Below are 27582 nucleotides of genomic sequence, written 5' to 3' on the forward strand. Positions count from 1 at the left end.
AGCAAATTTGAACATTTTCTTCTAGAGAGGGCTGAAAGTCTATTTTGAAGTGAGTACCACTTGAAGTTGGTCAATATCTTATGCAGATGCAAGGTTAGCACCCTGCGTAGTTTGATGGAGGAATTAGATTGCAGGAGCAAGGAAAATACAGAAAAAACAATATTCACCCTGAGGTGTCACCCTGCACAGCCTGTCTAGTCTAACCTTGCTCAGATGTTTAACAGATAGGTGCTTTACTGTGCTTACCTGTAGCTGATTCGGAACCAGAAGCTTGTTAGAAATGTTGAAAATCCTAGCGTTGGGTCTTGGGACTCCATCATCGTTGGAATTCCCCACGTTATGGAAGTCTTGACTTTTGATAAGTTGTTATTGATACAGAAATTTGAGGAAAGAATCAACAAGGATTCAGGAAAGATGGGATTGATCCAAACGCGGGGAAAAACATAACAGTAGAGCACCTCACTGTTGAGGAACAGATAATATGATGATGTTAGCTTCATTATACATGCTTAGAATACAGTAACCTAGAGAAAATGATCCTATCCTTACAAAAGGAGAGAGGTGCTACATTACCTGGTAGTCTTCTGGTTTCCAGTGTCTGAGATCCATAGTCAGCCCTCTTCAGGCTGGTAGATGATGAAATAGGATGGGAAAAGCTGGAGCATTTACCTGTTTTTTCGTATTGGGTGGGGAATTAAGAGGAATTTGGGTTCTCTATCTGTCAGAGTCATTATTCACGGACTAAACTGCTAAGAAGTAAACTGTCTGTCCTAGTTCACTCTCTGGTCTGCTCTTGGCAGGGTGCTGAAATGTCACTGTAATGTTACTAGCAGGATTTGTGACAGCGTGATGGTAGCAGTGCCCACAAGAATAAGCATTCAGGCAGTATTTTGTCACACAGGTCACTTGAATGTCCCTAATAAGAAGCTTGTAGTACGTGATTAAGAAAGAAGAAAGTAGCAGTACACTTGTTTCTTTATATTCAACAGATGTTTCCCAAATTAAGTAGTAAACTCCGAAGATCCACACTGTGAACTATGTTCCCTGGAGTAACACCCTCTATCTCAGAATAGTTACGATTATTACTACTGTATAAATACCTGGGCACTCTGGGGATCGAGGGCTCATTGTTTCAGGGTGTGCAGAATATCGTACAAGAGGGAGCACCTGATGTGAAGAGATTCAAGCTTAGTGGAAAAGAGAGATGAAGGGAGCATTGCAATATGCTTAAGTGATGTATTATCTCACTGGACTTTGCTTAACAGGCCTTATTCTGAAACACAGCTTTCACTTTGCCCCGCTTTCAAATTCTTTAAAAAATCCTTTTAGAAGAAATTAGGCAGAGGTTAATAGTAGCTTTACTTTGAAATCTGCTTATGCTTTACATAACATAAAAGCCTGCCTGTCTAGGTTAGATGTCTGCTTAGTTCTGTGCCACCTTGTGTGAACATAGCAAGTAAGATTCGGTCTAAAACAACAGCAGGTCAACTGAATTCCAGTTAATCCGTGTCTTTCAATACACAAGAAGAAGGAAAAATAATCAGTGCAGAATAAGAATGATGCTCAAATGATCAACTTCTCATGTAATTTCACAGAGTTCAGACACACAGGTGAGCCTAGCCTGCTCACGTGGTGTGCACTTTGGGACGGAGTACAGATTTCCCCTATTCCAACTGAGAGTTCACCTCACTGGGGATGCTGCTCTAGCTAGCAGCCAGTGTTTGGGACGTCATCTAGCAGCTACAAGGAATGCTAGCTTTTCAAGTCAGTGCAGCCAGCCATTACAGGCTGTATAGATAGATGGTTCCAAGGTGATTTATTTATTTTTTTTTCAAGAGCTGGGAAAGGAAAGCATTCTTGGGTTTGAGACCTGCCTCTAGCTGGGAATTAGTCAGGGCTCTGCCGGCAGGCAGCTCTGCTGGCCCTGCTGGCGCGCTGCTGTTATGCTCCCTGCTGCTGAGCTCTGCATCCTCCCCCTCAGAGAGCGAGGGGGGTGCCCAGCCAGCATGGCCACAAGTTTTGGTCACACACATACCTCATTCAGAGCTGGCCTGGGTGTCGTGGCACAGCACCACATCGTGTGTGTGTGTGTTTGCAGTCAAAAATACATTATCTTGCTGAGCTGCATGGCGTATTCATGCCTAGCTAGCTCCCTGCTTTCACTTCTAGAATTTTCTACTACTTCTGTTGTTGTTGCTTTTCAGGTTTGCCTCTGGTCTTACAGGGATATCTGTGGTTTCATTTATTTCCTGCAGAAAAAAAAATGCTAGCTTGCATTCTCACTCAGGGAAAATCTAAAATATCACTGAGTCCAGGGTTTTTTGCCCTTCAATTGCCCAATTCAGTAGCTTTTGGGTGAGGTCCTAAACCTGCTTGTGCTGTATTTTCCTTCTGCTTTAACCGCACTTATTATATTTCTTCCCTTGTAATAATTCTCAGCCCTTGGTAGCGCTTGAGAAAAGATCCAGTTTAATACTGTACGTGGCTGCTGTTAATGTGCCAATTACTGTCTTCCATATCACTGAGGATGCTGAGAAAGAGATATCTGGAGACCTTCCCCTTTTTTCATATTTCAAATTCATATTTATTCTGACTCTGCAGTGTTTAGAGAGATCTTAGTTTGCATGACCTGGCTCATATCTGAGAAAATTTGAATCAATTTGAGAAGAAGCTGTGTGTAAATGATCTTCTATCATCTAACCCTATATCTGATGCTTCCTTTTAGTCTGGTGGTGGTATGTCTAAAATGAAACAAACAGCAGCAATATCAGCAACTGAAATTAACCAAAGATTTGTGCTTCAGAGACCCAAGCAACAGATTATTCTTACTTCACTTATTCTCTGTATGCCTATAGATTTTCCCCCCCCCCCCTCAGAATTTGTTCCTTTTCATTTTATTGGCAATAGATGCTGTCATTACTGTCACATAGCAGAACTCAGCAATTTTTCAAGGACGCTTTGCTATATTGTGTTTTCTGTCCCACGATGGAAGTCAAATGTGTTGGCAGAAACATAGCAGAGCCCAGGAGATACTTCCTCAAGAAATAAGATGCAGCCGGATGGGCTTGCAGAGCTGTTCTGGCTGAGTTCAGTGCTCAGTGGGCACCAGGAGCTGCTGTCTTTCATTGAGGTTTCCACGTGTGCTGTAGCTCCTGGTTCCCTGCACATGATTCACCGTTTGTCCACACGGTTTGGTGTCTAAGTGTGGTGGGATGGCCCCAGCTGGCATCCGAAATCCCAGCCAGCCGCTTGCTCACTCCCCACCGCTTCAGCAGGCCAGGGGAGAAAATAAGAAAAACAGGAGTGAGAAAGGTCGTGGGTTGAGATGAAGACAGAGATCAGTTGCCATTGTGGATGGAACAGACTCAACTTGGGGAAAGCAAAGTTGATAGACTGCCAATTAATACTATATATATTTAATCACAGATTTGGGTGTTGGGAAGCAAAAAGAAACACTAAAACATTGGGTAAAACACCTTTCTTCACGCCCCTTCCCCAGGCTTGGCTTTATTCCATCCCTTCCCTCACTGCCTGCCTTGTTTTCACCAGAGGTTGTGCTCAGTCCCTTCCACGGGGAGCGGGCTCACGGTCCCAGCATGGCAGTGCCTCTCTCCCGCTCCTATCCTGTCAGGCTTCTGCTCTGGTGCAGGCCCTCCGCGGCCTGCTGTGAATCTCTCTTTCCCAAACCATTAATTAAGACAGGATTCAGTACTCCGAGCACTGGTGGCCACCCCGGTGCCTGTTCCTGGGCCAGGTCCCCCACAAGTTGTGGAGCACCGGGAGCAGGCCCGTGAATGCCGGTGTCTGGGGAGCCTGCTCCAGCCGTCACCTCACTGGGCCTCCATGGTTGGAAGTGGAGGTGCTCAGCACTTTCCAGGATTAGGCTATCAATAGTAAACCATTTTAAATGTCTCAAAAGCAGTGCCGTGATGACAAGCCAAGTAATTAATTGCATTACTTTTAATAGACCCTTCAAATACTGCCAAGTCAGTGACATCTGCCACAGTGTGGTAATACCTTCAGGCAAGAACATTTTTAACGCAGCAATACCTCAAAAGGCAGTCTGCAGATAGGCTGGAAATGGCTGTGCAGGGGATAAAATGTTTTAACAGACTGTTAAGCTCTCCTGCTTATTGCACAATCAAAATAAAAAAAAAGTCCATCCATCCACTTACTGGTGGAAGATTTAATTAGGAGCTACTTCTAAAAATGCAAAACCTGTCTGTCTAGGCTGCACTCTGCATTTCTTGGAGAGGAGGGCCAAGTTTTCCTGCACCTTATTTGTGTTTGGTATCACTATTGCTCGTTTTAGCATAGTTATCTTTGATACCCAATGGTGAATCAAATCCAGGCGAGGCCTCATCCTCGGCTGATGCAGCCAGGCTTGCCCCAGAGCAATTAAGCACACTGATTAGCCGCATCACAGTAAGTGGAGCTGGAGTTTTCATACAAGCACATATTTACTTGCTGCTCTTGTTCTCTTGGGGAAAAAAAATCAGATGATGTTACTAAAATAGTTTGTTTATTGACCTTTTCTAATTTCTGTGTTCATAAAATAGTCTTGTTTATTAACAAGTCATCTTTAGCTGAGATGTACTGTGTTCCCTGAAACACTTTGTGCAGAATTCGTGAATTGAAGCTGGACAAACAGAGTATCAGGGAATTCATTTCAGAGGATATGATCTCATTACCACACTTACTATTCATCTCTTGAGATGGATAGATTTTGGCTGGCAGCTGCAACCTCAGAGATAAGTACATCTATATATTTGAAGGAAATGGAACCTTTTAAAAACGGTATTTACTATTTCATTTTCATGCTTGTGTCAAGCCTCAGGGTTTAGATTAAAGGCCAGGTTTTATTCCTGTGTTAGTCCTTGTGCCTGGCCCACTCCAATTCAGTAGAGTTAATGTGGAAATAAAGTGACCTAACTTGCAATCCTGCTCCAGTATATCTCAGGAGGGCAGGCAGAAATGCAGCTTTCTACAGTCTCTCTTCAGGTCTTCGTGACTCTCCTGCTCTAAGAACTGTGTGCCGCAGTGGCAGTGCAGAGATGGGGGAGTTGGCTTTACATCTCAGAGGAGTGCCTAGGTTATTTTTTGGAGCTGCTCTGCATCCCTGTTGAGCGCTGTGCATGTGGCAATGGCAAATCACAGATCCTGTGGTGCTTCAGAAATGGAAAGGAGGAGAGGGACAGAGTGCCATGCCAGATGGAATTTTCTTATTTAAAAATGTCAACACTTTGAAAATAGTGGAAAAGATGCCTACAACCAGTGTGGAAGATGGGAGGGTTGTTCAGTGGGTCTTTGGCATCTTAGTGGCATGGAAATAGCTGGTGATAGTGCTTCAGTGACTGGAAATCCCCATGGTCATTTCCAAGAGTCATTGATAGCTTACATGGAAATTGGGCAAGTAATTTTACAAAGGAGCACTTCCCAGTTGATTCCTCCTCTCTGTATGCTATTTTCTCAGTAAACGACTGTTTTGTTGCCAAAACTTACTTATTTGACTGCATTGTTTGTACAATCTTCCTTTGCACATGATGTGCCCACACTTCAGAGACTTCCAGAGGACTCATGATTTCCCCTGACATTAGCTAACCCTTCTGGAGTTCAGTATCTGAAAAAGAAGGCTTGCTATGTTCCTTTGAAGCAGCAAGTGAAAAACCCAGCCTCCAGAGTTCAAAATCCAGAGCCAAAGCTAGGTCACAGCAACTCTGATGCAGTGAAGCATTTAGGTGGGTGAGTAGGCAATGTCAGTAACTCAGTTCCTTGGGGCTGTTCTGTATCAAGTTAAAAACGTCTGTCTGTTTTGCTGAGCTCCAGTTCGTGCCCCAGAAGCTCAGGTGAAATGAGAGATTGATGCCGAGGGGCCAAATCGCCCTGTGCACAGATCTGCATTCAGTCACGTCATAGGGTGAGTCTGACCCTTCAGGGTATGGGGATTGAACCTACTGTAGTATTTACTTTAGATGAGGGGAGCCAACAAACTCACATGAGAAGGGGAGTGGGCTTGCTAGGAGATACAGGACATCCATACAAATTAGGAGATCTGGCAGCAAGTGCTCTGTTAAGGAGGCAAGGCCATTTTGTAAAAGGACCCCAAAGCAGAAGCTCTGGGAAGAGGCTTTGGGCTCAGCTTGAAGTCAGGGGTGGTGAGCCTGCTGCTTTCGAAGCTGGCTCCTGGGGGCTGTGTAATGCTGCCTCCAAAGAATCCGAGGCTGTTTTTCTTGCCAGGAGGGAGCAAAAAGGGATCAAGGAGGGAAAATTAGGTTAGTGACATCTTTTTTTTTTTTTCTTTTGCTTGGATTTTGGTTCTGGAAGCTGTAGACCTACAGTTAAGTCACGTTAGTTGGGTCATGACCTTATTGTAAAAGGATGTGGTAAGAATAAATCTGAATAATCCTCTGCTCGAGGAAAACTTATCTCTATTTGGTGTAGTAGTAGTAGGTTATGTGTTACCAACTCCAGCAGGTGTAGTCCCCTCACTCTGTGCTCGCTGCTATGTGATATATCCAAAGTTATGGTAAGATCAGTAGGCACAAAAGTGCTTTTATGATGTAATGTGTAAGTTGCTTTGAAAAACAAGAAGTGACTTACCTTGAAATGCTGATCCTCTGCTGAGGTATTTTGTATGTTGCAAATAGCAACTTGATTTTGAGGGAGAAGGAAGAGCAGTGCCGTAAGAACATTCACAAGCAGGGCTGTGCAGGAGCTGGATGTTAGTGGTCTCATCTCACAGGCACACAATGAGATTACAGGATTAAATTCCATATGTTTTAAAGAAAAAAAGAGCCTCTTCCAGGAGCTTTCATCTGATACAAACCTCACGTGAACCTCATACTTCTGGAACATAGCTGAAATGCTGTGATTGTCCTTAGAACAGATTAACAGGTGAATAAGAACAAACTTGAGCCATCACTTAACTCTGGAGGGCTGTTGGTGCATCTGTCAGAGGTTAGCAAGGACCAGAGCCTACAACAGCCTGTGCTACAAGGAGTAGACTGGTAGGACTGTCTTCTCCTTTGCCTCCTGACTGGCCACCCACCAGGTTAGTTGAATGTCTTAAAGACTTTTGGTGGTGGTCACTAGTTTGCTGAAGCTGGCAAACACTTTCCCATCCCGGTTGTAGAAGACGGGATGAAATAGAGCTCTCATGTGAGATGCGTGTGTGATATCAATAAATGTTTCCATTTATTTTCACTGTGGCAGCTGTGGGCCTACGGGTTGCTCTGTAACCTAGATAGTAGATCTGAATATTAAAACCTTTCCTCAAAAAGATCTCCGAATATAAAGTACAGATTTTAGTAAAACTACACAAGTTGGTTTTTGTAAGGGCTTATTTCAATGCCTGTTGGAATCCATAGAATTGTTTCAACTGACTTCGGTGACTAGTGATGAGATGAAGTGTGCTATTTCATCAAAAAGCCAGAGGAGAATAGTGATGTTGCTATATAAAGACTATGAACAAAAGCCATTACTCTCACTAGCATCAGTAAATGGGGGGAAAGATTTTTTTCGTAGTCTTTCTTAAAGAGAGAGAATATAAAGGTTAGGAAGAAAGAAAAGCCCTAGAGCAAAAAAGAAATATGAGAATGAGTCAGAGCTTTCAGCAGGACCTGACTCTGGCTGGGGTTTTCATCTTTGAGCACAAAATGAATACAGAATACTGAACAACCAGTGAAATCAAGACTTACATGCAAAGTAACTGAAGTGGATGAGTTTGGTATGCATGATGGCTTTAAATCTGCAGAATAAAATGTGACAAACTTGCAAAAAAAAATTCAGTCATCTTTGTTTCAGAACTAAGCACTCTGTGGGAGTTGCGGCACTGATTAACTTATAGCCTGTGGATTTCAAGGGCCCTTTTTTGAGAGTGACAATGAGAGCGGTTGATAATGAGGTTAAACTTCACATGGAAACCAGGTGATTCAAGAAAGCTGAACTATGGTGCTGCTTTCTGCACTATGATCTGCCCTGCTCAAGGTCAATGGGAACAGGTAGACCTGAGAGAAGAGCAGCAAGTGAAAGCCTGTTTTTCCTTGCCCTGATAGGGAGCAGGAAAGCAAACTTTGCCCTGTGCATTTCAGTTTTTCTGCACTGGCATTGCTTAGGCAAGGAAGGCACATAGAAATCTGTTGTTTATTGGTAGCCTGCAAACTTTTATTGATGTGTTTTGCTGATGTGGCCCCTGTGTGCAGTGAGCTCCACATCTCTGCAGAGCCTCAGTGAAGTCAGGAAGTTCTGCACAAGTGTGGAAGTGCCCTGTGCAGAGATCTGTCATTGTAGGGTCTTAGATACTGCATGAAGTAAGGATTATTTGCTGCATAACAAGCAATTTTGTGTTTGAACATGTTTTGGCGATACGACAAAGCCTCAAAAAAAAAATTTTGCTCCCAACTGAAAGAGGTAATTGCTAAGAAGAAAAGAATGGGGCTACTGACTTTCTTGTATGTGTTACCTACTTACTTGGCACATATCCAAAATCAGCTGATATAGAGACAAATCTGCATTTTTGGAGAAAGCCGCAGGTAATCCAAATCATATACTTAGCTGTGCACTCCCACTCTGCTCTCAAATTCCTTTCTGAAGCGATGAGGATACAAGGAACTTGAATACACTGTGGAGGAATAAATGCTGCAATAATTTAAAAGGGGGAAGAAAACCCACAAAGCATGCTGAGCTGCTGTTTTCCAACTTTAGATTTATTTATTTTTTCTGAAGCTGTTGCGTTGGTTTCCTCTGTTCCCTTCCATTCCTTTCTTTGCCAGTTGAAGGACAGAATGAGCCCTGGTGAAGAGAGAAGTCTATGGCTTAAAGCCTACTTTATGGATTGAAGTGGATCTTTATTTCTGCTTAGACTTTGTGCCAACCCTCTCCCAAGTTAATTTCATTCATTGAAAAAATACAGCTTCATTTCTCAGTTTGACACTTAAGTTTGGTTAATGTTCACTCCCCACTACTGTTTAGCTCAATGAAGAAAAGTTTAGTTTTTCATTAACAGTCATTAACTGATTGTTTTCATTAACAATCAGTGTTTGGATATATCATCTTTCATTTCCCCTTCAGCTTCGTTTTAGCCCACCTGTATTAGATGTATGATTTTGCCACTTTCCTTGCTAAGTTCTTGTAATTTTTCTACCAAGCGCAGTGGTGTGTACATGTGACACAGCAGCATGGAGTTGCCAGGCATAGTATCAGGGGCCAAAAAAAATATCCAATTCCCTGCCTTTCTCTTAACCAGTATGGTGCCTTTTAGGCAGACTTTTAAGTATTTCTTCTAATTCTTTCCTTAAGTAACTTTGACAAGCAGTGAAGAAAGTCCTTGTTCCTAGCAAGGCAGCAAGCTTTTAATAGAAGCAGAAAATCCCCCATGGGCACTGGGGGCTTTCTTTTATCAGTGGGGCTAGGACCTTCTCCTCAAAAGCACACAGCACACGCATACTCAAATACTGAGCTTCTTCCTTATTGTCTAGTCCAGACACTACTTCCTGGCAGCTCAAGGTCAAAAACTGGAATGCAGTTTGTAGCCAAGATCCAAACTGAGAAAAACCAAAGGGTCTTTTGTGCAGGAAATGTGAAGTGCTGCGTGTTTCCTTCCCAAAGTATAAATAATTATTTCTGTGACCCCAGTTGCATGATCTTTAAGTGCTACAAATAATAGTTTTCAGCGCAAGGAGATACTAACTTTGTGGGGAGGGTAGCTAGGCAGGCCTCTAAGACTGGCAGGAGGGGCACTTGAGTAAGGCTGGTAAAAGTTACCCTTCAAAGCTCACGGTAGCAGCCTTTTCACCTGCAGAAGCTCGTGTTTTTCCAAAGCAAGTCTGGAAACATGTTATTACAGTAAATACAGGGCTCTGATAGTGGTGCCGAGCTGATAATCCTGGAAGCGAACGCTCTCGGCCTACCCCAAAAGCCTAGCACTGCCCGTGGCAGAAGTGCTCGCGTCCCTGCCCTGGCCCCCTCGCCGTGCGGGAAGGCAGCGCGAGGTTTCCCTGCTCCCAGCGGTGCCCGCGGCCGAGCTGCCAGGAGCGGGGTATTGACGGGCTGCCACTCGGAATAGCTGGCATACTGATGCTGCCCAGAACCCGGCGTGTATTGCCTCCGCGCTAACTGAAGCGGAGCTTTCAGCAACCCCTACAAACGTGCGCAACTGTCGTGCGAAAGCATTTGTTTCCAGCCGGGATCCTGGTAAGCAGTGAGGCTTGGGAGCGGGGCCTGACCTTCGATCATCGGCTCTCGGCTTGGCCTGCTGCCTCGCCGGGGGGAGGAAGGGAAAGTTCTTCCTCGTGAGCGCCAACTTCGTGTCAGTGCCTTCTGTTAACATTTAGTTTGTTTAGCTAAAAACACGCAGCTTCGAAGCTCCCTTTGGCTCCGTTCCCCAATGACACTCATAGCTCAGAAGGTCCGATTTAGCCCGCATCCAATCTGCACGTGGCTTCCATTCCGATGGATAACGCGGCTGCCGCGGTTCTGAGATTGCCCGACTCCTCGCTTTCCCCTCGTTCCACCTCAGGACTGCCTTGGGATTTCCCTCAAGACTGCCCAAGTCAAATTCTCCTCTTCGGATCTTCCTCGGCTCCCCTGTTTAGGGATAAATCTCTTCTGGGATGCTGCCCGAGTGCCCCGGCTGTGCTCCCCAGGGGCTGGAGAGGTAAGAGCGAGCGGCCCCGCTCCTTGCTGCATCCTTCTGCGCTCTGTGGGCAGCCAGCAGTGCCACGGCCCTCGCGCTTGCAGCTCGTCCCAGACACGTTCCAGTCCATCCTCCCCGGGTGCTGCTTCTGATCACTTTTCGTGGCAGGAGGGTCAACTGACACCTGTTCAAATCTGGGTTTTAGATTGCTGTCTGCTATATGACCTGGTTCCTCTGGTGACTTTGGAGTAACTCATGCAACCTGAGCTGGACTATATGCTTTCCCCTGAAATTTCTCTGATTATCTGAAGCCCCTTCAGCCCGTGTTATGGTAAGGAGTTCATTATTACTGGGAACAATAGCAGATAAGTATCTTTGGCTTCCACCACACCCCAAAACAAAACAGAAACTTCACTAACACTTGGTAAGGCAAGGTTAAAAAAGGAAATTCAGAAAGAAGAGCAAAGAGGTCACAGAGTTTAAAGGAAATAGATGTAAACTCAACACAAAAAATGAACGCATCTGAGGAGGAAACCTAAATCCACGGTTGCAGCTGCCCACTTTGAACTGCATTTTTTCATGGTGTGCTGCACCATTACACAGTAGGTTAAATATCCACAATATAAGGACAATGGCCCATTCAGGCGTGTGCTAATTTCACACTATTCCATTGTTAATAGCCAAGATTTAATGGAAATAACACTTGCTGGTATCTAGTCCCTTAAACAGTTTTTTAGATCACTTTGATCTGCGTTGTTAGATGATCTATTGATTCTGGTGACTTTCTTGTTGGAAAATTAGTCTCATCTTTATATACTATGAGTTGCATGCTGCTGTTTCTGAAACTGAAGCAGAGGAGGAGAACACCAACATTTTCTGGTGTTTGACAAGGTCCATGCAAGTAGATGTGCAAAAAGGGGGGAAGAAATAAATCTGTGTGGGGGTTGAACTCAGTTCTGGGATGAGTTTAAAAATGTAAATGTCTTGCTTTTTTTTTGTTGTTGTCACTCTTAATGCTCTGCATTGAATCTGCTTTGTTGTAACAGGTCAAGAGTCACCATGTGTTTTGCCTGAGCTATGGCTTCTTTGGAACCCCATACTGGTGTTTTCAGTTCATGTATCACTGCTATATGGCTTCCTAGAGAAGGTCAAAAAGAAGCACTGCTGCTTGTTTTTTTTTTGTTTTGTTTTTGAGTATACCTAAAGGATAATTTGTATTGTAGGTGCGAGTAGAAACTTGTAAAGGACACCTGCCTGGGAATCTCACTGCCTTTGTGGTCCTCTGGATTTCACAACTTGCCTTGTTTGGGAGTGTTCCCAATAACAATCAACATGAATATGCTCTAGGAAACATTAGGACAAGCACCTTTGCCACACACCCATTGCTAGCTCTGGAGATTTGGTGTGCCACAGCAACTACGCCGTGAGGGTAGGAAATCCTGATACTGAAAAGAAGAAAATTGAAGGAGGACATTCAAACTCTGGATTTAGAAACATGTAAGTAGTAGGCCAGTGTACCTGTTGGTATCTGAGTGACAGATTTCTGTACTCTGATGAATTCACATTTCAAATCTGAGCTCACATTGATATTGCTCAGTAGCCTGTGAGGTTTCTTTATGGGGCCAAATCTCAGCCATATGCCACCCTTGCTTAAGTGGAGTTTCTGATTGGAGGCTGGGGTCTGGCCTGGGTTTTGATGGCTTACATTATGGTGAGGTTCTGGACTGAGAACCTCTTCTTTTTCAGCAGTAAAGTATATTAATATATTAATATACTGATATTAATATCAGCAATATTAATAGTATTATTAAATATATTAATATATAATTATATATTAAATATTGTTAATATTAATATTAATATATTAATATATTAAGTATATTTTGAAGGCCTCCAGCAAGCATTTAACAAGCCTCTTCTAGAATGAGCACCAACAGATTGTAAACTGCAAAATGCAAGGTAATTGAATCTGGTCTCTGGCTTTTACCCAGTATAGTAATTGGAAATTGCCTCTCTTTTAACTATATGCCATTCCTAGGATGGTTCCTTCTTGAAACTCTGATCTGATTGTTTTAACAACAGAATAACGTGAGGTAAGAAGTGGTTTACAGTCCCCTTGGTACTGGTGGAGAACAGCAAAGTGGAGGCTCTGGTATACTTCCTGCTGTGTCATTGGTATTACACTAAGTCCTGGACAGTAATTAACAGCTTAGCAAACATGAACTCAGTCCTTTGAATAGCCACGGCCTGAAGCCCAAATATCAGTGCTCTGTTCCAGGTCAAAACAGATGACCTACGGAAGGGCTGGGTGGAAGCGGTCCCAGTTTGCTCTTGGCAGCGGGACGCAGAGTGCTGCCACAGCCACCCCTCCAGCCAGGTCGACGCTGGCCTGGCTGTACTCCCTGCGCTGCTTCGCTCACGGACGTAGACTGAGCGCTGTCCCGTGAAGTGGCTGAGCAGTCCTGTGTACAGTGCGAGGGGTCTAAAAGCTTTGTTCAGCCTCAGAAATGCTATTTCCCTAATTTTTCATTCAAACGATGCTAGGAGGTACGGTTTGAACTTAAGGAAACAAGTCTAGACCTGAATGCTGTCTTTCGTTATGTTGCAGACTTGCTGATTTGGGCACGCACTTTTTTCCTCCTATCTTCCTTTTCTATTTCAATTTCTTTTTTTTTTTTTTTTTGTACTTACTGTGTTGAATGTTTATGCCTGAGACATTAGTTGCCTAGGTATTACTAAGGATTGTGTAGACAGCCACAAACAAATTTGAGTCCTGGAATCTGCTGGAGTGGCTTAGAGCTCTGCCTATTTAGTCTCATCAGGAAGACCAAGAGTTGATTTGCTTAATATACAGTACTTTCATGGTAATACTGTATTGGTCGCACACATACACAAAATTAAATTGAATGGCATAAGAGAATGTGTGGCAAAGTGGTGAACAGCTCAGCCATCTGGAAATTGAGGCTAAGCCAAGCTCAAATGAGAAACTTTGCTTATGCTTTGAAATGGTTGTATATTGGAAAAGAAAAACCTCCTAAGGAATGACTCTTCATATACTCTTCCTTAAGACAAGACTGAATAACTTTTCAAAAGATGCATTATAGCCAACTATTTCGTTAAATAGGTAGTTATTTAGCTCTGTGCAGGATTCCTAAGTGAAATTAACAGGTTAGTGATAGGTAGGAGATTAGAACAAGTGATTGTAATACTCCTTGCTTGTCTTAAACTCTGTGAATCTATAACAGGCCAATGTATCACCTGCATGTGCCAGATGAGAGGATACTCAAAACTGTGTCTAGGTCTAGGCCAACAGTCATAAAAACTCCTAGGAACCCGCCATCATATCCTGTGGACCTCCTTCCACATGCACCTATATGCTTCCCATAGTGGAAAGAAACATTCCCAGTACTCTTAGGTGATGATGCCTAGTATAGAAGTTGATTATCACCTTCTCCTTAAAACGGCTGTTTTGTTGTCGCCCTTCTTGATGAGAAGAGGACATAGCACCACTTCTCTTGTTGTTGTGTATAGTGAGTGGTAGGAAACATCCTGATGATCAGATGCTTTGGAGGATCATCATGGAAGAAGCTGACTAGCACCTCCTGTTCCAAAGGCTGAGTCTCTTTTGTAGTTTCTGAGTAGTTCAAAACTGCCATCCACCTGTTCTGTCTGCCAGTCAAGATGGTCATGTTCTCAACTTTCTGTTTTATGGTCAGGGAAGTACATGAGAATTTGGACTGTGAAGAAAATTAGTACCTGCAACTGCATGGCACCAAGATGTGGTTACAAGTTGGGTTTCAGTTTCATATTTCTTATTCTGCGTAACTATTTGGACTTGCTATGGCATTTTGGTCAGTGTTTTTCCTTCATGAAATCCATATGCTGATATCTTCTTACCTAAAAAATGTATCTTGATGTAAGTTCCCCAAATATCCAGTGCTTCCCTCACTCCCAACTTTTAAAGGAAATACAGCTCGAGTATGTATGTGGGCTGAGCAGTGGTGTTTGGAAGACTGGGAATCATGGGGAAATGAAATGGGATTATGTGCATATTGCCCATTGCTTTCATTATTTCAGCTGAAGTTTGCTGTGCAGTATCTCTAACAGTTGGGTGACTTCATTGAGGCACCTGAAACTAGAAACCACATTTAAATTGAATCCTTAATAAACACCAGATAAATAACATTAGTATGAGGGATTAAAGGAAGAGTATTGTAGGAATTTAAGGTCATGAGGTTGATGGCTCTTCTTACAATGTTCTTTTGAACATGTGACTAAATCCCACTGTTTACCCTGCAGTATTACTTACTCTGCCGTGCCAAGGCAGTTGTCAGTTTTGGAAGAGGTAGCAGTTTCACATATGTACCATATTTTAAGTATGATTGATTGGTTTAAAGTAATAAGAGTTTTAGATACAGCTACGTAATTCTGTTAACTAATAAATATACCTAGCACTAACCTCATTGTGGCTGCTTGGGAATATCTGCAGACACAGTGTGAAGGATTCCCCAGGATTTTTACTTTTTTTTTTTCCATGCTAAATGTTAATGCTGGGGTCCTTCTTCCTCTGGTGAAGGTAGAAGTGGTATTGTTCCTCTGTTTCTAGGGCATCAATGTGATGTCTGTACATTTCTACCCCAAAATTCACACCCCGGCTTCACCCAGTGGATACTGAAATAAATTATTGAGACTTATTTTTGAAAGTTCCCTCTGGCCATATAAAGTAGGTTCAATTGGAAAGTGTTTTCCTTGATCAAATTTTTCTACTAGCATTTAATTCATAATTTTTGTGCTGATTGCACTTGGATAGGACATATCCTTCCAAGTATTTTTTTGTGTTAAGACCTTTAAAACGTATCTGTTTAACAAATGTCCAATGAACATGTTCTTTGCTGCTCCTGTGGCAGAGCAACATTGTGATGTTTCTACAGAAAGGCAGACTGCAAGCAATTTGGACCTGAGAAGCGGTTAGCAATGTGTGGCACACAAGCCAGGGGCTCTGCTGTGAATTCCTCTACAAATCTGTTATGTGATCCTGAGGAAGTCACATTGCCTGTCCATGCCTGCCTCTTCCCCATGTCTCATCTGCTGACAGTACTCTACTTAACGTGTTTCCTTTGAAACGTAGTAAATATAGCATTTTAGAGTCCAAGACTGTAAATCTTTCGAGTCAGTTTACAGATACACCATTCTAGTTGGATTGGATAAAACACACAAAGAAGAATTTGGTCTTCACCGGTTGGTGCAATACATCCTGAGCTAAACTTTCACAGGTATTGCCTTCTGCGCAAACAAGCTACAGACATATAACCCTATGAGGGTATTTGCTCAACAATGTGCAAAAAATCCTGCTCCCTGTTTACAGGAATGGAGTTAAGCATGTCTTGTTCAAGAGTAGCAAGCACATTTAAACTGACAGTTGCAGATTAGCAATATAAAATGTTGCATCTTACAGGAAAAAAAAAAAACAAACATCAAAACACAAAACTCCCACATTCGATGGTGATACCACACACCAAAATATTTCTTAGCAGGTTACTGACCAATTCCGCTTAGCAAGTCAATTTAAAAGTACTGTTTGTTTATACCTTCCATTTGTCTGCATGGTAGGAGGCAATAACAGTTTCATTTTGACTGACTACACCATATACTTTGTGCTGCAAAGAAGCAATTGTTCAAGTTGATAAATTTCTCTCTCAAAAAAAAAACAAAACAAAACAAAAAAAACTGCTACTGAGTGCTACTTCAAAAATGCAGAACATTGCTTTTCCTCAAGTTTAGTTATAGACACTGTTTATCTGCTTAGATCTCCCCAAAGCCAATCTTTCCTAATAATATATAAAAATTCTGCTCAGTACGCATGTCCTACACTTACATCTGTAAACGTGAATGGAAAGACCCGTCTTCCTTGTGTAAGCTGACATGAAACGTGGTCACCAGCATACCTATATGACAGCAGTCTGTGCAACGGAGGCAAAGGAGTGATAGCTGTCTTGCTTCCCTTGTAAATCCTCAGCTGAGGTGGCATGCACTATGTAAATCTTTATCTAGATCATATATGCAGACTCTACCAGAGAGAGCACAAAGAGCTACATCTACAAAATGTATCTTACAGGGATTTCAGTGGGGAAGGAAAGACATGAATAGTTTAGTAGGTCTGTAATCAAATATATGGCAATTCGGATGTTTTTCAAGCGGTGCTGTAGTATTTGCTTCCTTTTAAAAACATAGCTGGATCGTGTCCATGCCCATCTTTCGGACACAGCACTGTCCTGTTGAGCATCACAGACTGTCCTAACAAGGTCTCAATGCACAGCTCCTGTTTCACTAGGCTCTGCCATGCCATAACAGGTGATGGACTCTTCTGGCTGTGATATCTTCTGTCTTCTAATCAGTGCTGTACCACTAAAAGAAATACAAAAAGAAATACAATTTTCTTAGGGAGGAAGAGAGTGAGCGAGGAGCTCTCTCTATATCTCAATGATGCTAGCATGCATGCAGGAATGCAGACACCTGGATTTGGTCCACACTCTCCTTTTTGTGGTATCCCATATACTACAACTGGCCCAATAGCTAACAGAGAAGAGGGAATCTCTTTGCAGATATCAGATCCCACTTTTAGAAATTAGCATCAAGTCTTATTTCTGCGCCAAGCAGCTCCTGAATAGGAGAAGCAGTTATCTCGCCACTCCCAGCTGTAGATCTCATATTCTGAAACTAAGTACAGATTTCTTTAATGGTCTCTTTAAATGCAAAAGCCAACTGCTGGATCTCCTGCAAAGTTTTTGATAGGTCAAATTTAATTTTCCAGGTGGGATTTGGCCAAGACGTGTAAACTACTGTCTACAAAGCATTGAAAGCTTTAAGACTTTAAAACGCCCTTTAAATAGTATCTATAAAGCTCTATTTTTGTCTCAGATAAATATCTGTGCATGGTGTCGCTACCATTTAGCAGCAGTGGTTAAGTACTGTCTCGGAAATTTTACTGTTGCATCATCTCAACTCAGCTGCAACATCAGGTTAAACGAGGAGGAAAGCAAAGCTTCCTGTACATTTTCTGCAGCTAATATTTTATTAGCATTACAGGGATGAAATAAACAGGGGTGGGGGGTGGGTGTCAGCTGTAAGCCTGTTTTCTGTGTGCATTTTTATAGAGATCACCCACCACGCTGTAGCCTGCGTATGGCTTAGTAATAGCCTCTTCTGTGCTGTGCTGGCCACGGCTCATCACTTGCTGCACACTTGGTGTTAAAGGCTGGGCCCTGCTTCATTACAGAGTGTCTTAACCTTGCTTTGCCCTTCTATCCAACAACAGCTGCTTTGTTTCCTTTTGCTAGCAGTCAAACATCACAAATTCCTTCTCTGTAAAGCCATTAAAAGAGAACCAACACCACCCCAAGTGGTTTCAGAACTAACTGATTTAGATGCTGGAGTCTGTTGCAAGGCCAAAAATAACTCCCCATTTCTTTCTCCTTCATTGGTGAAAGGAGGAGAGAAAGTGGCCAATGACAGAGACACAAATTCCCCGTAGGCATCAGAGACAAATCTATTTCATAGCAGGAGGAAAAAAAAAATAATAATGCTCTTGAAAAATGTTTCTTTGCTCGGGCCAATAGATACAGAACTGCTGCATGTAATTTTGCTGAACTGATGGTATCACTTGAATGGCTCACGGACTACACAAAATGCATTACATAATTGTATTTTTAAACACTGTCCCCAGCTGTGCTGATGCACATAAAAGCTGTGTTTACAAAGGACTCTGCACATGTAATTATTTTGTGGCACTAGCTCCGTGCATTTCCTTGATGGATGCTCCATGGTGCATAAAATTGTAGCTTTTATCAAAGATTCTTGAATACATTCTTCGGCTGTTTCAGCTTTAAACACCCCGTTGTCCTTGCTTGGGTGCACAGGACTGATGCCTGGGAGGGCTAAATTACAGCACCTGAGGGAACACCTTCCTGTCCTCCGGGAGCAGCCGGGGGGAGCGCGGTGAGTGTTGGAGGTAGGGCACCTGGGTCGCTGGGAGCGCGCCCTGCAGCAGAGCTGGCTGCTCCTCCTGGGGATGGAGCACCAGCTCCACTCCGATTCGGCCTGCACCTCTTCATCCTGGCCTCATTAATGCTGCACCCACCCAGCCACTTTGCAGCACGGGGAGGCTAGGCTGCAGGTGCAAAGTCAAACAGTGTGTGGCCCAGGATATCAGGCGGCTCAAAGCAGCTTTGATTTGTAGTCCGTCCTGTCTCTATACAGCGAGCTCCCAGCATTTCACTTTGAGAGCTCCCTCAACTGTTCTCCACCCAATTGTGGAAGACTGAGCATTTCTTCATCCATACAACGCAGTAGCTGATGTGTAGGACCCAGCAAAGAGGACAGGGGGACATTTATCTTAGGTCTGTTCCAGTATTCTTGAGTATTAATATCACTGTGAAAACCTAGATGCTGGAAGGATGGGTACACATCACGGTCCAAGAGATTTGCCTGCCAAGCAGTAATGCTTGGAAATAAATAAAGACAAAAAGTAATACCACATCCTGAGCATCAGTTTCAAAGTGATGGAATAGTAGCGTGGCTGGTAGCTACCTTTTTATTACTATTACTGCAAAGAACTGGCGGATTTTTCTTGTCAATAAGCAAATTGGTTTGGCACCGTACCTCTCATCCCTGGCTAGCCTTAGATACGAGACTCCACAAAGGAAATGCTGATTTTGTTGTGAGCCAGCTCTAATGGCAGGTGCTTGGTTGGAATTCAGGTCTGCTTGCTGGTAGCAGGTAGTTTGAATTCCTCTGCCCCCATTCCTTGCCCTTTTCAGTTCTGCGTGGGCTTGTGGGAGCTGGATGCCCGTGCTTTCCAAAGGACAGTTGCACAACATAAAGCAGTCATTGCTCACTGCCAGTGGCGAATGAATTATTCCACAGCAAATGGCCAGACTGCTGGTAAACCAAATTTTCCACCCTCACATGAATGTGGTCTTTTCCCGTCATGGAAACTGTTCAGCTACGGATGTCCTCAGCATTCCCTCTGTCTGGCATGTGAAGTTTACATACCAGCTTCAAAGCTGCTGTTGCATTTTGCACCAAAGGGTCAGGCAATGGGAGAAGAATCTCTGGAGTGGAAAAAATGTGGAACTGCAAAAGTTTATTGTATGTTCATTTGCATAGTCTGCCTTCGCGATAAATCACATCTCTAAGTACACTGGTACTTAAAAAAGAGTCCTCGGATAACCTGCTCGGAGTCTGAGCCACCAGAGGTGCTACTTCTTTTGAAAGCAGGCAAAGCTACCAGGAACAGTGCAAGGGAAACACTTCTGGAGTAAGCACCCCTTTGTATTGTTTGTATGTCTGCACATCCTGCTTCTGGATCGCAAGTTTTTATTTTATTAGAGGATAAAATGTCTTGTACATATGACAACAGGGTGCATTTTTCACCAGGTAAGGCATATTTCTTACTAAAGCATGAGAGTATTATTTTCTAAAAGGGCTTATTTCCTTCTACTCCCTTTATCTTCCTCTAGAGAGCCTCGCTGAGAGTCTATCAGCCATCTAGGTCAAATATGTTTTTCAAATATGTGATCATCTAATACAAATCAGCATAATTCCATTTGCCTTCACAGAGCTATGACTTAAGCCAGTGGAGGATCTAACTCCTTGGTACTTTATGTAACATAGATAAACCCCAAAATTTGTGATCAGAGAAGAAACATTTCTAGGTATAACATGCTTATATCGTTACTCCGCCACACTAGCTGCAGTTCCTTGCTGCAGAGACTTGTGCAAGACGCCTGGGTTTATCTTCAGGGTATTTGGAGATAATAGTTGCCTGTCTTTTGCAAAATGTTATTGCTACATCCAGGCAAGAGTAAGAATCCCCACTGAAGTTAACACGAGTTTCACGGTTTAGCAGGAAGAAAACAGACGTCTTTAGACTGCTGTTTGAACCCTGACCATTGCCCTTTTGTAGCTCTGAGTCACCAGAGGCTTCTGTTTCCAAAAGCAAGATAATGTTTTGAGAAGTCAAAGTTCAGTGTAAATGATGTCAGGGCTATAGGGGCTGAGGTCTCATCTTTGCTGCAGCGAGGCCCTCTAGGAAATGTCCGATAAAGCCAAGAAGGAAATGGGACTTACTTTACAGATTTCTGGAGCGCTGTAATTCGATTCCAGCTATCCTGCTAACTGAGAGAGGCATTTTCTTTTTTAATTTCACAAAGCTCTATCACTATATTATCTGAGCAGCTAAGTACTCAGATTATGTAAGTCGAACATAATGGGATGTCTGCAAAACTTTGCTGCTTACAGCCTTGGAAATTTCTGCATTGCTATTTAACAGTGACTCAGCTGCAGATCTCCCATATGATCTGGGAGAACGCGTGCTGGGGTGGGATTTCCATCCTCCGAAGGAGCGTAGCGTGGTCCTCAGAGATGACCACGGCTGTGGCCCTGGTCTCCTCCTGTGCTCTGTGAAATCTCTGACCGCTGATCAGCGGATGCTCGCTATCACGCATTTCGGTTCTGGCCTTCTAGGAATGTTTACCTTGTGTTTTCAGAGCAATCCACCTCCTGATTTACACAGCAGGAGAATTTGCCTGTTGCACCAGATAGCAACCTCAACATGTATTTCCAAAGTCTTCTGGAGGATATTTTTGGCCCCATAGGTGGCACTTTAAGAAAAAATTTGACTAAGTGCTATTTTATGACGTGTAGGTTCATAGTGCACTGCTAACCATATGCCCAAGCATAGTACATGCAGCTACATGGCAAGGTTTTCTGCCCAGTGGGAGTGAAAAACATGCATTTTGAATAGATGTGCATTGGAGAAAAAAAGTGTTAACTTCAAAGGCACAAGCTTGGGACCTTTAGTTGTTTTCTTTGTTCTCTGTTGGTCTTGAATAAGGTTCATCACGATATCCAGTGGACTTTAATTGTGATAACCTGGGCTCAGAAGAGCTGCCTGCACTTTGCTGTGTAGATGGCAGCGAGGAGATAAAATGCAGAGGAGCTGGTTTGGCCTGGCCACCGCAGGCTGCATCGCAGAGCGACTGGCAGGTCTCTGAGAAGTGTTACTGATAGTCAGATTTTATCTTGGTATTGGCAAGAGCTTGAGAAACTGGATGGCTCAAGGAATGACTGACGAGGGCTTTATGGTGAAACTTTTGCCTAAACCATGTCAGCTGTGACTGAAAATTATAATTGAGGGGTTATTTGAGAGTCTAGGGTGAGTGAGCAGGTGCCCCGAGTCCAGCTTGTTGTAGAGATGTCTTCAATGTAAAATCCACTGACTCAGTTTGCAGCATTTAATGTCGGTGCGGAAAACCACAAACAGTGATGTGGCACGGTGATGAACTACGCTCTTACCCCTTAAGTGGCTCCCCCGATTTAGAGCTCGGGCATTTAATGAGGCAGATGATATTGCCGTTACTTTGTGTTTTTCTCCTCTGTAGATAAATCATTCCAGTTAGATGTATACACACAGCTGTGTTTTGTGTGCTCACGCAGAAACGCAAACTCCAGTTCTCTCAGAAGCAATCCCAGCGGCTCAACTGGGACTGCATTATTAACAGAGGCCTAATAATATTTAGGTGGGCCTCCCATGCAAATGTCATGAGGATTCCCCCTACGTGATTCTCATTTATGACTACCAAAATATCCTCCTTACGCTGCTTGGTTCCTGTCCCTGGGATTTATGATGCTTCGGGGGTGTCTTTGCTTTTCTTGTGACACCGGTAGCACCTGTACAATCCCAAATCATTGGTTACTCACTTAAGTCAATGCGGAGGTTTCTCCTACTGCACTGACTCAGTAGCACTCCATGAAATTTACCTACTGCCTTATTCTGCCAATGGTCACGTCCTATTTTTTGTAAAGCAATGTCCGATTTCCCCATCTCTGCCACAAAATGATTTCCCATGAAAAAGAAGAAGCTCCACCTTTAGGGCAGGGTTGCAAATGCAGCAGGATGTACTCGGGGGTAGGAAGGGGACATTTGCCAGCTTTGTTCTAGGGAGTCAGGAGCCAAGATGGGGACTGGGGCAGTCAGAGTTTCAGCCTTGGCTCTGGTAACGATTTTCTGCATGGCCTCTTGTAAGCTCTTTCGTGTCTCCACCTCGTTTTGCCCAAGCCTAAAATGGAGCTCAAAATCGTCACTTTTCTAACACCTCCCCCTCCCCACACACACAGAGTTGTGAGCAGGTTTAATGTTTATCTCAGAGGCTTTGAACAGCATCATCCATCCAGGGAATGCATGCAGGCATTCAGACCCCAGAATGAGCTTTATAAAATCATCAGGAAATAAAATGGCATCTATATTAATCATAAATCTGGGATTGGAACAGAATACTTGGTTAACAAACCTGCAAAACAAGCTTTGTTTCATTGGCTTGAGCTGCTTTACAGCTCTGTTTGTGTATGTGGAAGTGATGTTCAGTCTTTTTAAATGAGTCACAGGACTGGAAGAACAAAAATATTGGATGGTAACATATAGCAGCAAAACAATTACTCTTTTCCTTCTGACAAGCACAATAACCAGAATAGCTAGTTAGAGCTAAAGGTCTAGGCAGATAGTTTCTTTCAGTGTACCAGGGATTTTAGATCTGCTCGCAAGACAGGGAAACAGAACTGAAATGTTATAACAATAAAAGACAACGTTAGATCAAACAACAAAAACAAGCATGCCCATTAGGATACAGGTATTTACAGGTAGGAAGGCTCTCCTGGTCAGTGGCTCCATGCAGTATGCTCACACAGCACAGCCTCGTCTAGCAGCTTTCTGTACCTTTATCTGGAGGAGAGTCCTTTCCACCCTGCTTGCTGCATTGCACCACTGATTTAGTGAAGACATCATCCTCATAAGGATGCTCTTCTAACTCACCTCTGAAATCCGCTTGCTTTTCTCCTCTGACAATTAGGTTTAAATGTGCTGCAGCAAAGTACTCATCCTTAGCAGTCGTATAGCTTTTTAAGTGATAAACTGCATTAGCAAATTCCTTATTAGATGATCTATCAAATGAGGTCATACATAATTTTAGCAGTCTCATCTTGATTTATAACATGATCGCAGCAGATTACGCATACACAAACCAGCACGCTGGCTGTCAAAGCCAGGTATTGTCACCCTGCTAAAAAAAGCAGTTTCCAGGCCAGCCCAGTGGCCTACTGGTAGCACTCCCTATTGCCAGGGTGAGACCCAGTTTGCCTTACAGCCCTCGAGCTCACCCCCAGCTCTCGTTTGGACTGACGGGAGTCAGAGGCAGGAGCCTAAAGCCTTGCTTTGCACCTCGGTGCACCAATCCTTCCTGGTGTTTCTTCTGATGGCTTTTCCATGCTCCCCTTAGCAGGGGCATGGGCACTCCGAAGAGCAAGCTTCTGTATGGGCCTGTGGGGTGCTGACATGCTCCCTGCACCCCTTCTGTTTCTTCAAGGGAATAAAAGGTTGGCAGGAGCATCAGGCAGTGCTGTGCATGGAGGTATCGAAGGCTGTGCCCTGGTGCAGGCTGCTTGCACTGCTGAAGGCTTGGTCAAGGAGGCAGTGCTCCAGCTGTGGCGCAAAGCCGTGCCACCAGTCTCATGAGAGGCCCAAGGTACGAAATTTGGGGAAATTAGAGGGTGTTTCGGGCACAAATGCTGTTTCTGAATGGCACTTTGCTGCTGCTGTAGTGCCTCTGTCACTGCAATTAAATTGCTCCTGGGATCAGGAAGGGACGTGATCCCTATCCCCCCAGCTTCAAACTTCTTCTGCAAACATTATTTCATCCCCGGAGATTTATCTGTAACTGCCATAGGGGGGAGCTGCAATAAATTATCTGGTCTTGCCTTTCCCTTCACCTGCTCTCACCTCACATTGGTATTTCTAGGGTCTGAGCGGCGCGAAGTGTCGAGAGTGCATGTCATCTGTGTGTCTCTGAATAACTTATGTCTCTCCCACTGTTCTTATGGCCAAACCCTGCCCAGGAAGGACAAAGCAGGATGGAACAAGATTTATTCCTCGACATTGTAGGTATCTACCCTTAAGCTGTAAAATAAAAGCTGAATGAGAAACCACATAAACATTTCCTCGGGAGATATGAAATAGTAGAGGCCTAATTATCACTGCAAGGGAACTTCTTGCAGCTCCTAATAGGGAGACCTCTACGTTGTTTATGCAAGAATATTCCTGGAGTGAGAGGCTGGAAGGAATCAAAGTAGTTCATCAAAATGAGTAAGCAAGGGGAATGCTCGCAGTGGATGGCACTGCTGTTTTGCACACCCTAAGGTAATTTTACCTAATCCTACTGAATGAGTTTTTCATGCATATGTATATAGGAATGTTTATATGTATGCATATCTGTCACGAGTAAAATCTGTTCCATCGTCAGTTGTCACGCTGCGTGTGGCAGATTGCAGCAGGGCTTGGGGAGAGAAATTAAAGACCCAGATGAAGACCAGAACATTGGACATCCCTCCGGAGCCCCTGAGCCAAAGCTGCAGCTCCTCCCCATGCCGGTGCAAACGCGGGGCAGCAAGGACCTGTTCCTGAGCAGCACTGACCAACACCAGAGCTGCAAGGTCCCCATCGGCATGGTGGGCACTGGGCAGTCTGGGGGGGGGAAGGACCCGTTTCCCTGCCACGCTCCCTGGCAGGCGAGGGGGGGACACCTCCCCGTCTCCCTGCGTGGCTGCCGCGTGCTCCCCAGGCTCTGGGCAGCGATGGGGGCCCCCCAGCAGCGAGCAGCCCCGGGTTGGATGCTCCATCAGAAGACCTGCCTCTGCAGAGGTGCTCGCAGCCATTGGCACGGGCGCTGCGGAGCCGGTTGCCTGGCAGCACGCGCGTCCTCTTCCCCATGACGAGCAGAGCATCGTCTCCACCGACCCAGACCACTTCCCCGACTTCACAGCTCTGCCCAGGCTGGAGAGACACCGCTGCCGAGCATGGTTCACCAAAACGGACTGAGCTGGCCCCGCGGAGACCCCCGCACCGAGGCACTGCCCCGCAGGTGAATTCATCCCGAATGCCGCTGTGCTCGGCGGGGATCAGCGCTAAGAGAAGGAGCTGTCTCAAAGAAACACATGCTAATCAGCGTGCATGAATATGTAGATCTCTGCAAAACTATCAGAGCAAAAGTAGCTGTGAAGCTAAGCCCAAGGTCTGCCTTCTTGTGCCTGGGTCTTCGGTTCCTGTTGAACACCAGCTAAAGATGTTTGTCGTGCCAAAAGAAGGCAAATCGCTGTATCAGAGAGCACAGAGCTGCTCTGGATCTCTGTGGCTTAAAAACCGTGTGCAATGTGTTTATCTGCTCCCAGCTTGGCACTCGGCCTCTGAGGATGCCACGAATACGATTTGTGTGCTGTAGTAACTCAGATGCTGAACATGACTATCACAGGATTATGAACATCAGAGCCATAAAAATTATGACCTTCAGAAACATCCATCTTTCTTAAAAGAAAGCAAGCCCGTATGAGTCAGACTTGTTACCCCCTGGCAGCAGATGAGAGCTGTCTTTTTGGGAGACGTGGAGGACAGGAGGAACAAGGAAGGAGCCTGATACACGTCACTCCGCTGGGGTGCAGCAGGGCTGGGCGCGCAGGCTGGGAAGGGCAAGGGGGGACCTGCAGCCCCACACAGCTGTGGTGGGCACGCCGTGGTGCTCGTGCTGTACAGGGAGCACTCAGGAGGAGCTAGCTGGCTGCCCGGGGGCTGGGGAGTATGGCAGGGATGTTGATTTGTTTTACATGGGCTCTGGGAGATGCTGGGCTGCAGCAGAATAGCAGGATGGCTGAAGTGGGAAGGGCCCTCTGGAGGCCACCCCGTCCAACCCCTGCTCAAGCAGGGCCACCTACGGCAGGTTGCTCAGGACCACGTCCAAGCAGCTTTGGAAGATCTCCCAGGGGGGTGATTTCGCAACCTCTCTGGGCTCAGCCACCTGCACAGCAAAGTTGTAGAGGTGCGTCTGCACGGTGAAGAAGCAGCCCCCCTGTTGAAGGTGCAAATGCACCCAGCTGGGGTGAGCTCTGGTGAGCTCCTCACCACCAGAGCTGACCATTGCACTGCAAGGTAGGGTGGGTATCTCCACGCCAGGGTGCAGTTTTTTGTAGAGATATAACATTGTGAGATCCCCTCTTCACGTGTGCAGGAAGGATAAAAACAGTGTGGCCACATAATTGCTTTCTCAATCTTCTCTGAAACAGATTTGTCCCAAGAAGGCTCAGGCTACATGAAAGGAGGCAGGAGCAGCTCTCTTCTGACTGTGACCACTTGCCATGATGTGGGAATGGGCATCGTTTCACCAGGACCTACATCTTCAGCTTCATCCTCATCCTCTGCAGCATCCCCACCTCAGGTATAGAATCACAGAATCACAGAGTCATAGGATATCCTGAGTTGGAAGGGACACACAGGGGTCATCAAGTTCAACTCCTGGCTCCACACAGAACCACCCAAAAATGAAGCCACATGTCTGAGAGCACTGTCCAAAGGCTTCTTGAACTCCAGCAGGCTGGGTGCCATGCCCACTTGGGAGCATGCCCCCATGCCCCCTGGGGAGCCTGTCCCAGTGCCCGACCCCCCTCTGGGTGCAGAACCTTTCCCTAACCCCCAGCCTGACCCTCCCCTGTCCCAGCTCCATGCCGTTCCCTCGGGTCCTGTCGCTGTCCCCAGAGAGCAGAGCTCAGCGCCTGCCCCTCCGCTCCCCTCGTGAGGGAGCTGCAGGCCGCCATGAGGCCTCCCCTCAGCCTGCTCTGCTCTGGGCTGAACAAACAATGTGGCCTCAGCTGCTCCTCACACGTCTTCCCCTCCAGACCCTTCACCTTTGAAGGCCTACAAAGTGGATAGTGGCAATGGCCCAAGTGAGACAAAGATGGGGCAAACCAAGAGGGTCAGGGACCATTTGCAGGGTATGGCGAGGCAGCAGGGAGGTGCACAGAGGGAGCACTGTGGCTCATCCATCTTCAGGTGAAGAGGGAAACGTTCCTCTGGT

At 44.9% G+C, this 27582-nt stretch overlaps 1 long non-coding RNA gene across 1 annotated transcript in view; it reads right to left on the bottom strand.

The window, feature by feature from the left end:
* The window catches only part of LOC310897937, a 48691-nt gene that overhangs the window by 20237 nt on the left and 872 nt on the right, over positions 1-27582 (bottom strand). Inside the window, exon 2 of the long non-coding RNA XR_014582810.1 lies at positions 1-26941. This exon is cut by the window's left edge and continues 20237 nt beyond it. This is a non-coding gene — a long non-coding RNA (uncharacterized lncRNA). The remainder of the gene's footprint in view (positions 26942-27582) is intronic.

Source organism: Anser anser (genome assembly GCF_964211835.1).
Source record: "Anser anser genome assembly, chromosome: 3".
NCBI classification, from domain to species: Eukaryota; Metazoa; Chordata; class Aves; order Anseriformes; family Anatidae; genus Anser; species Anser anser.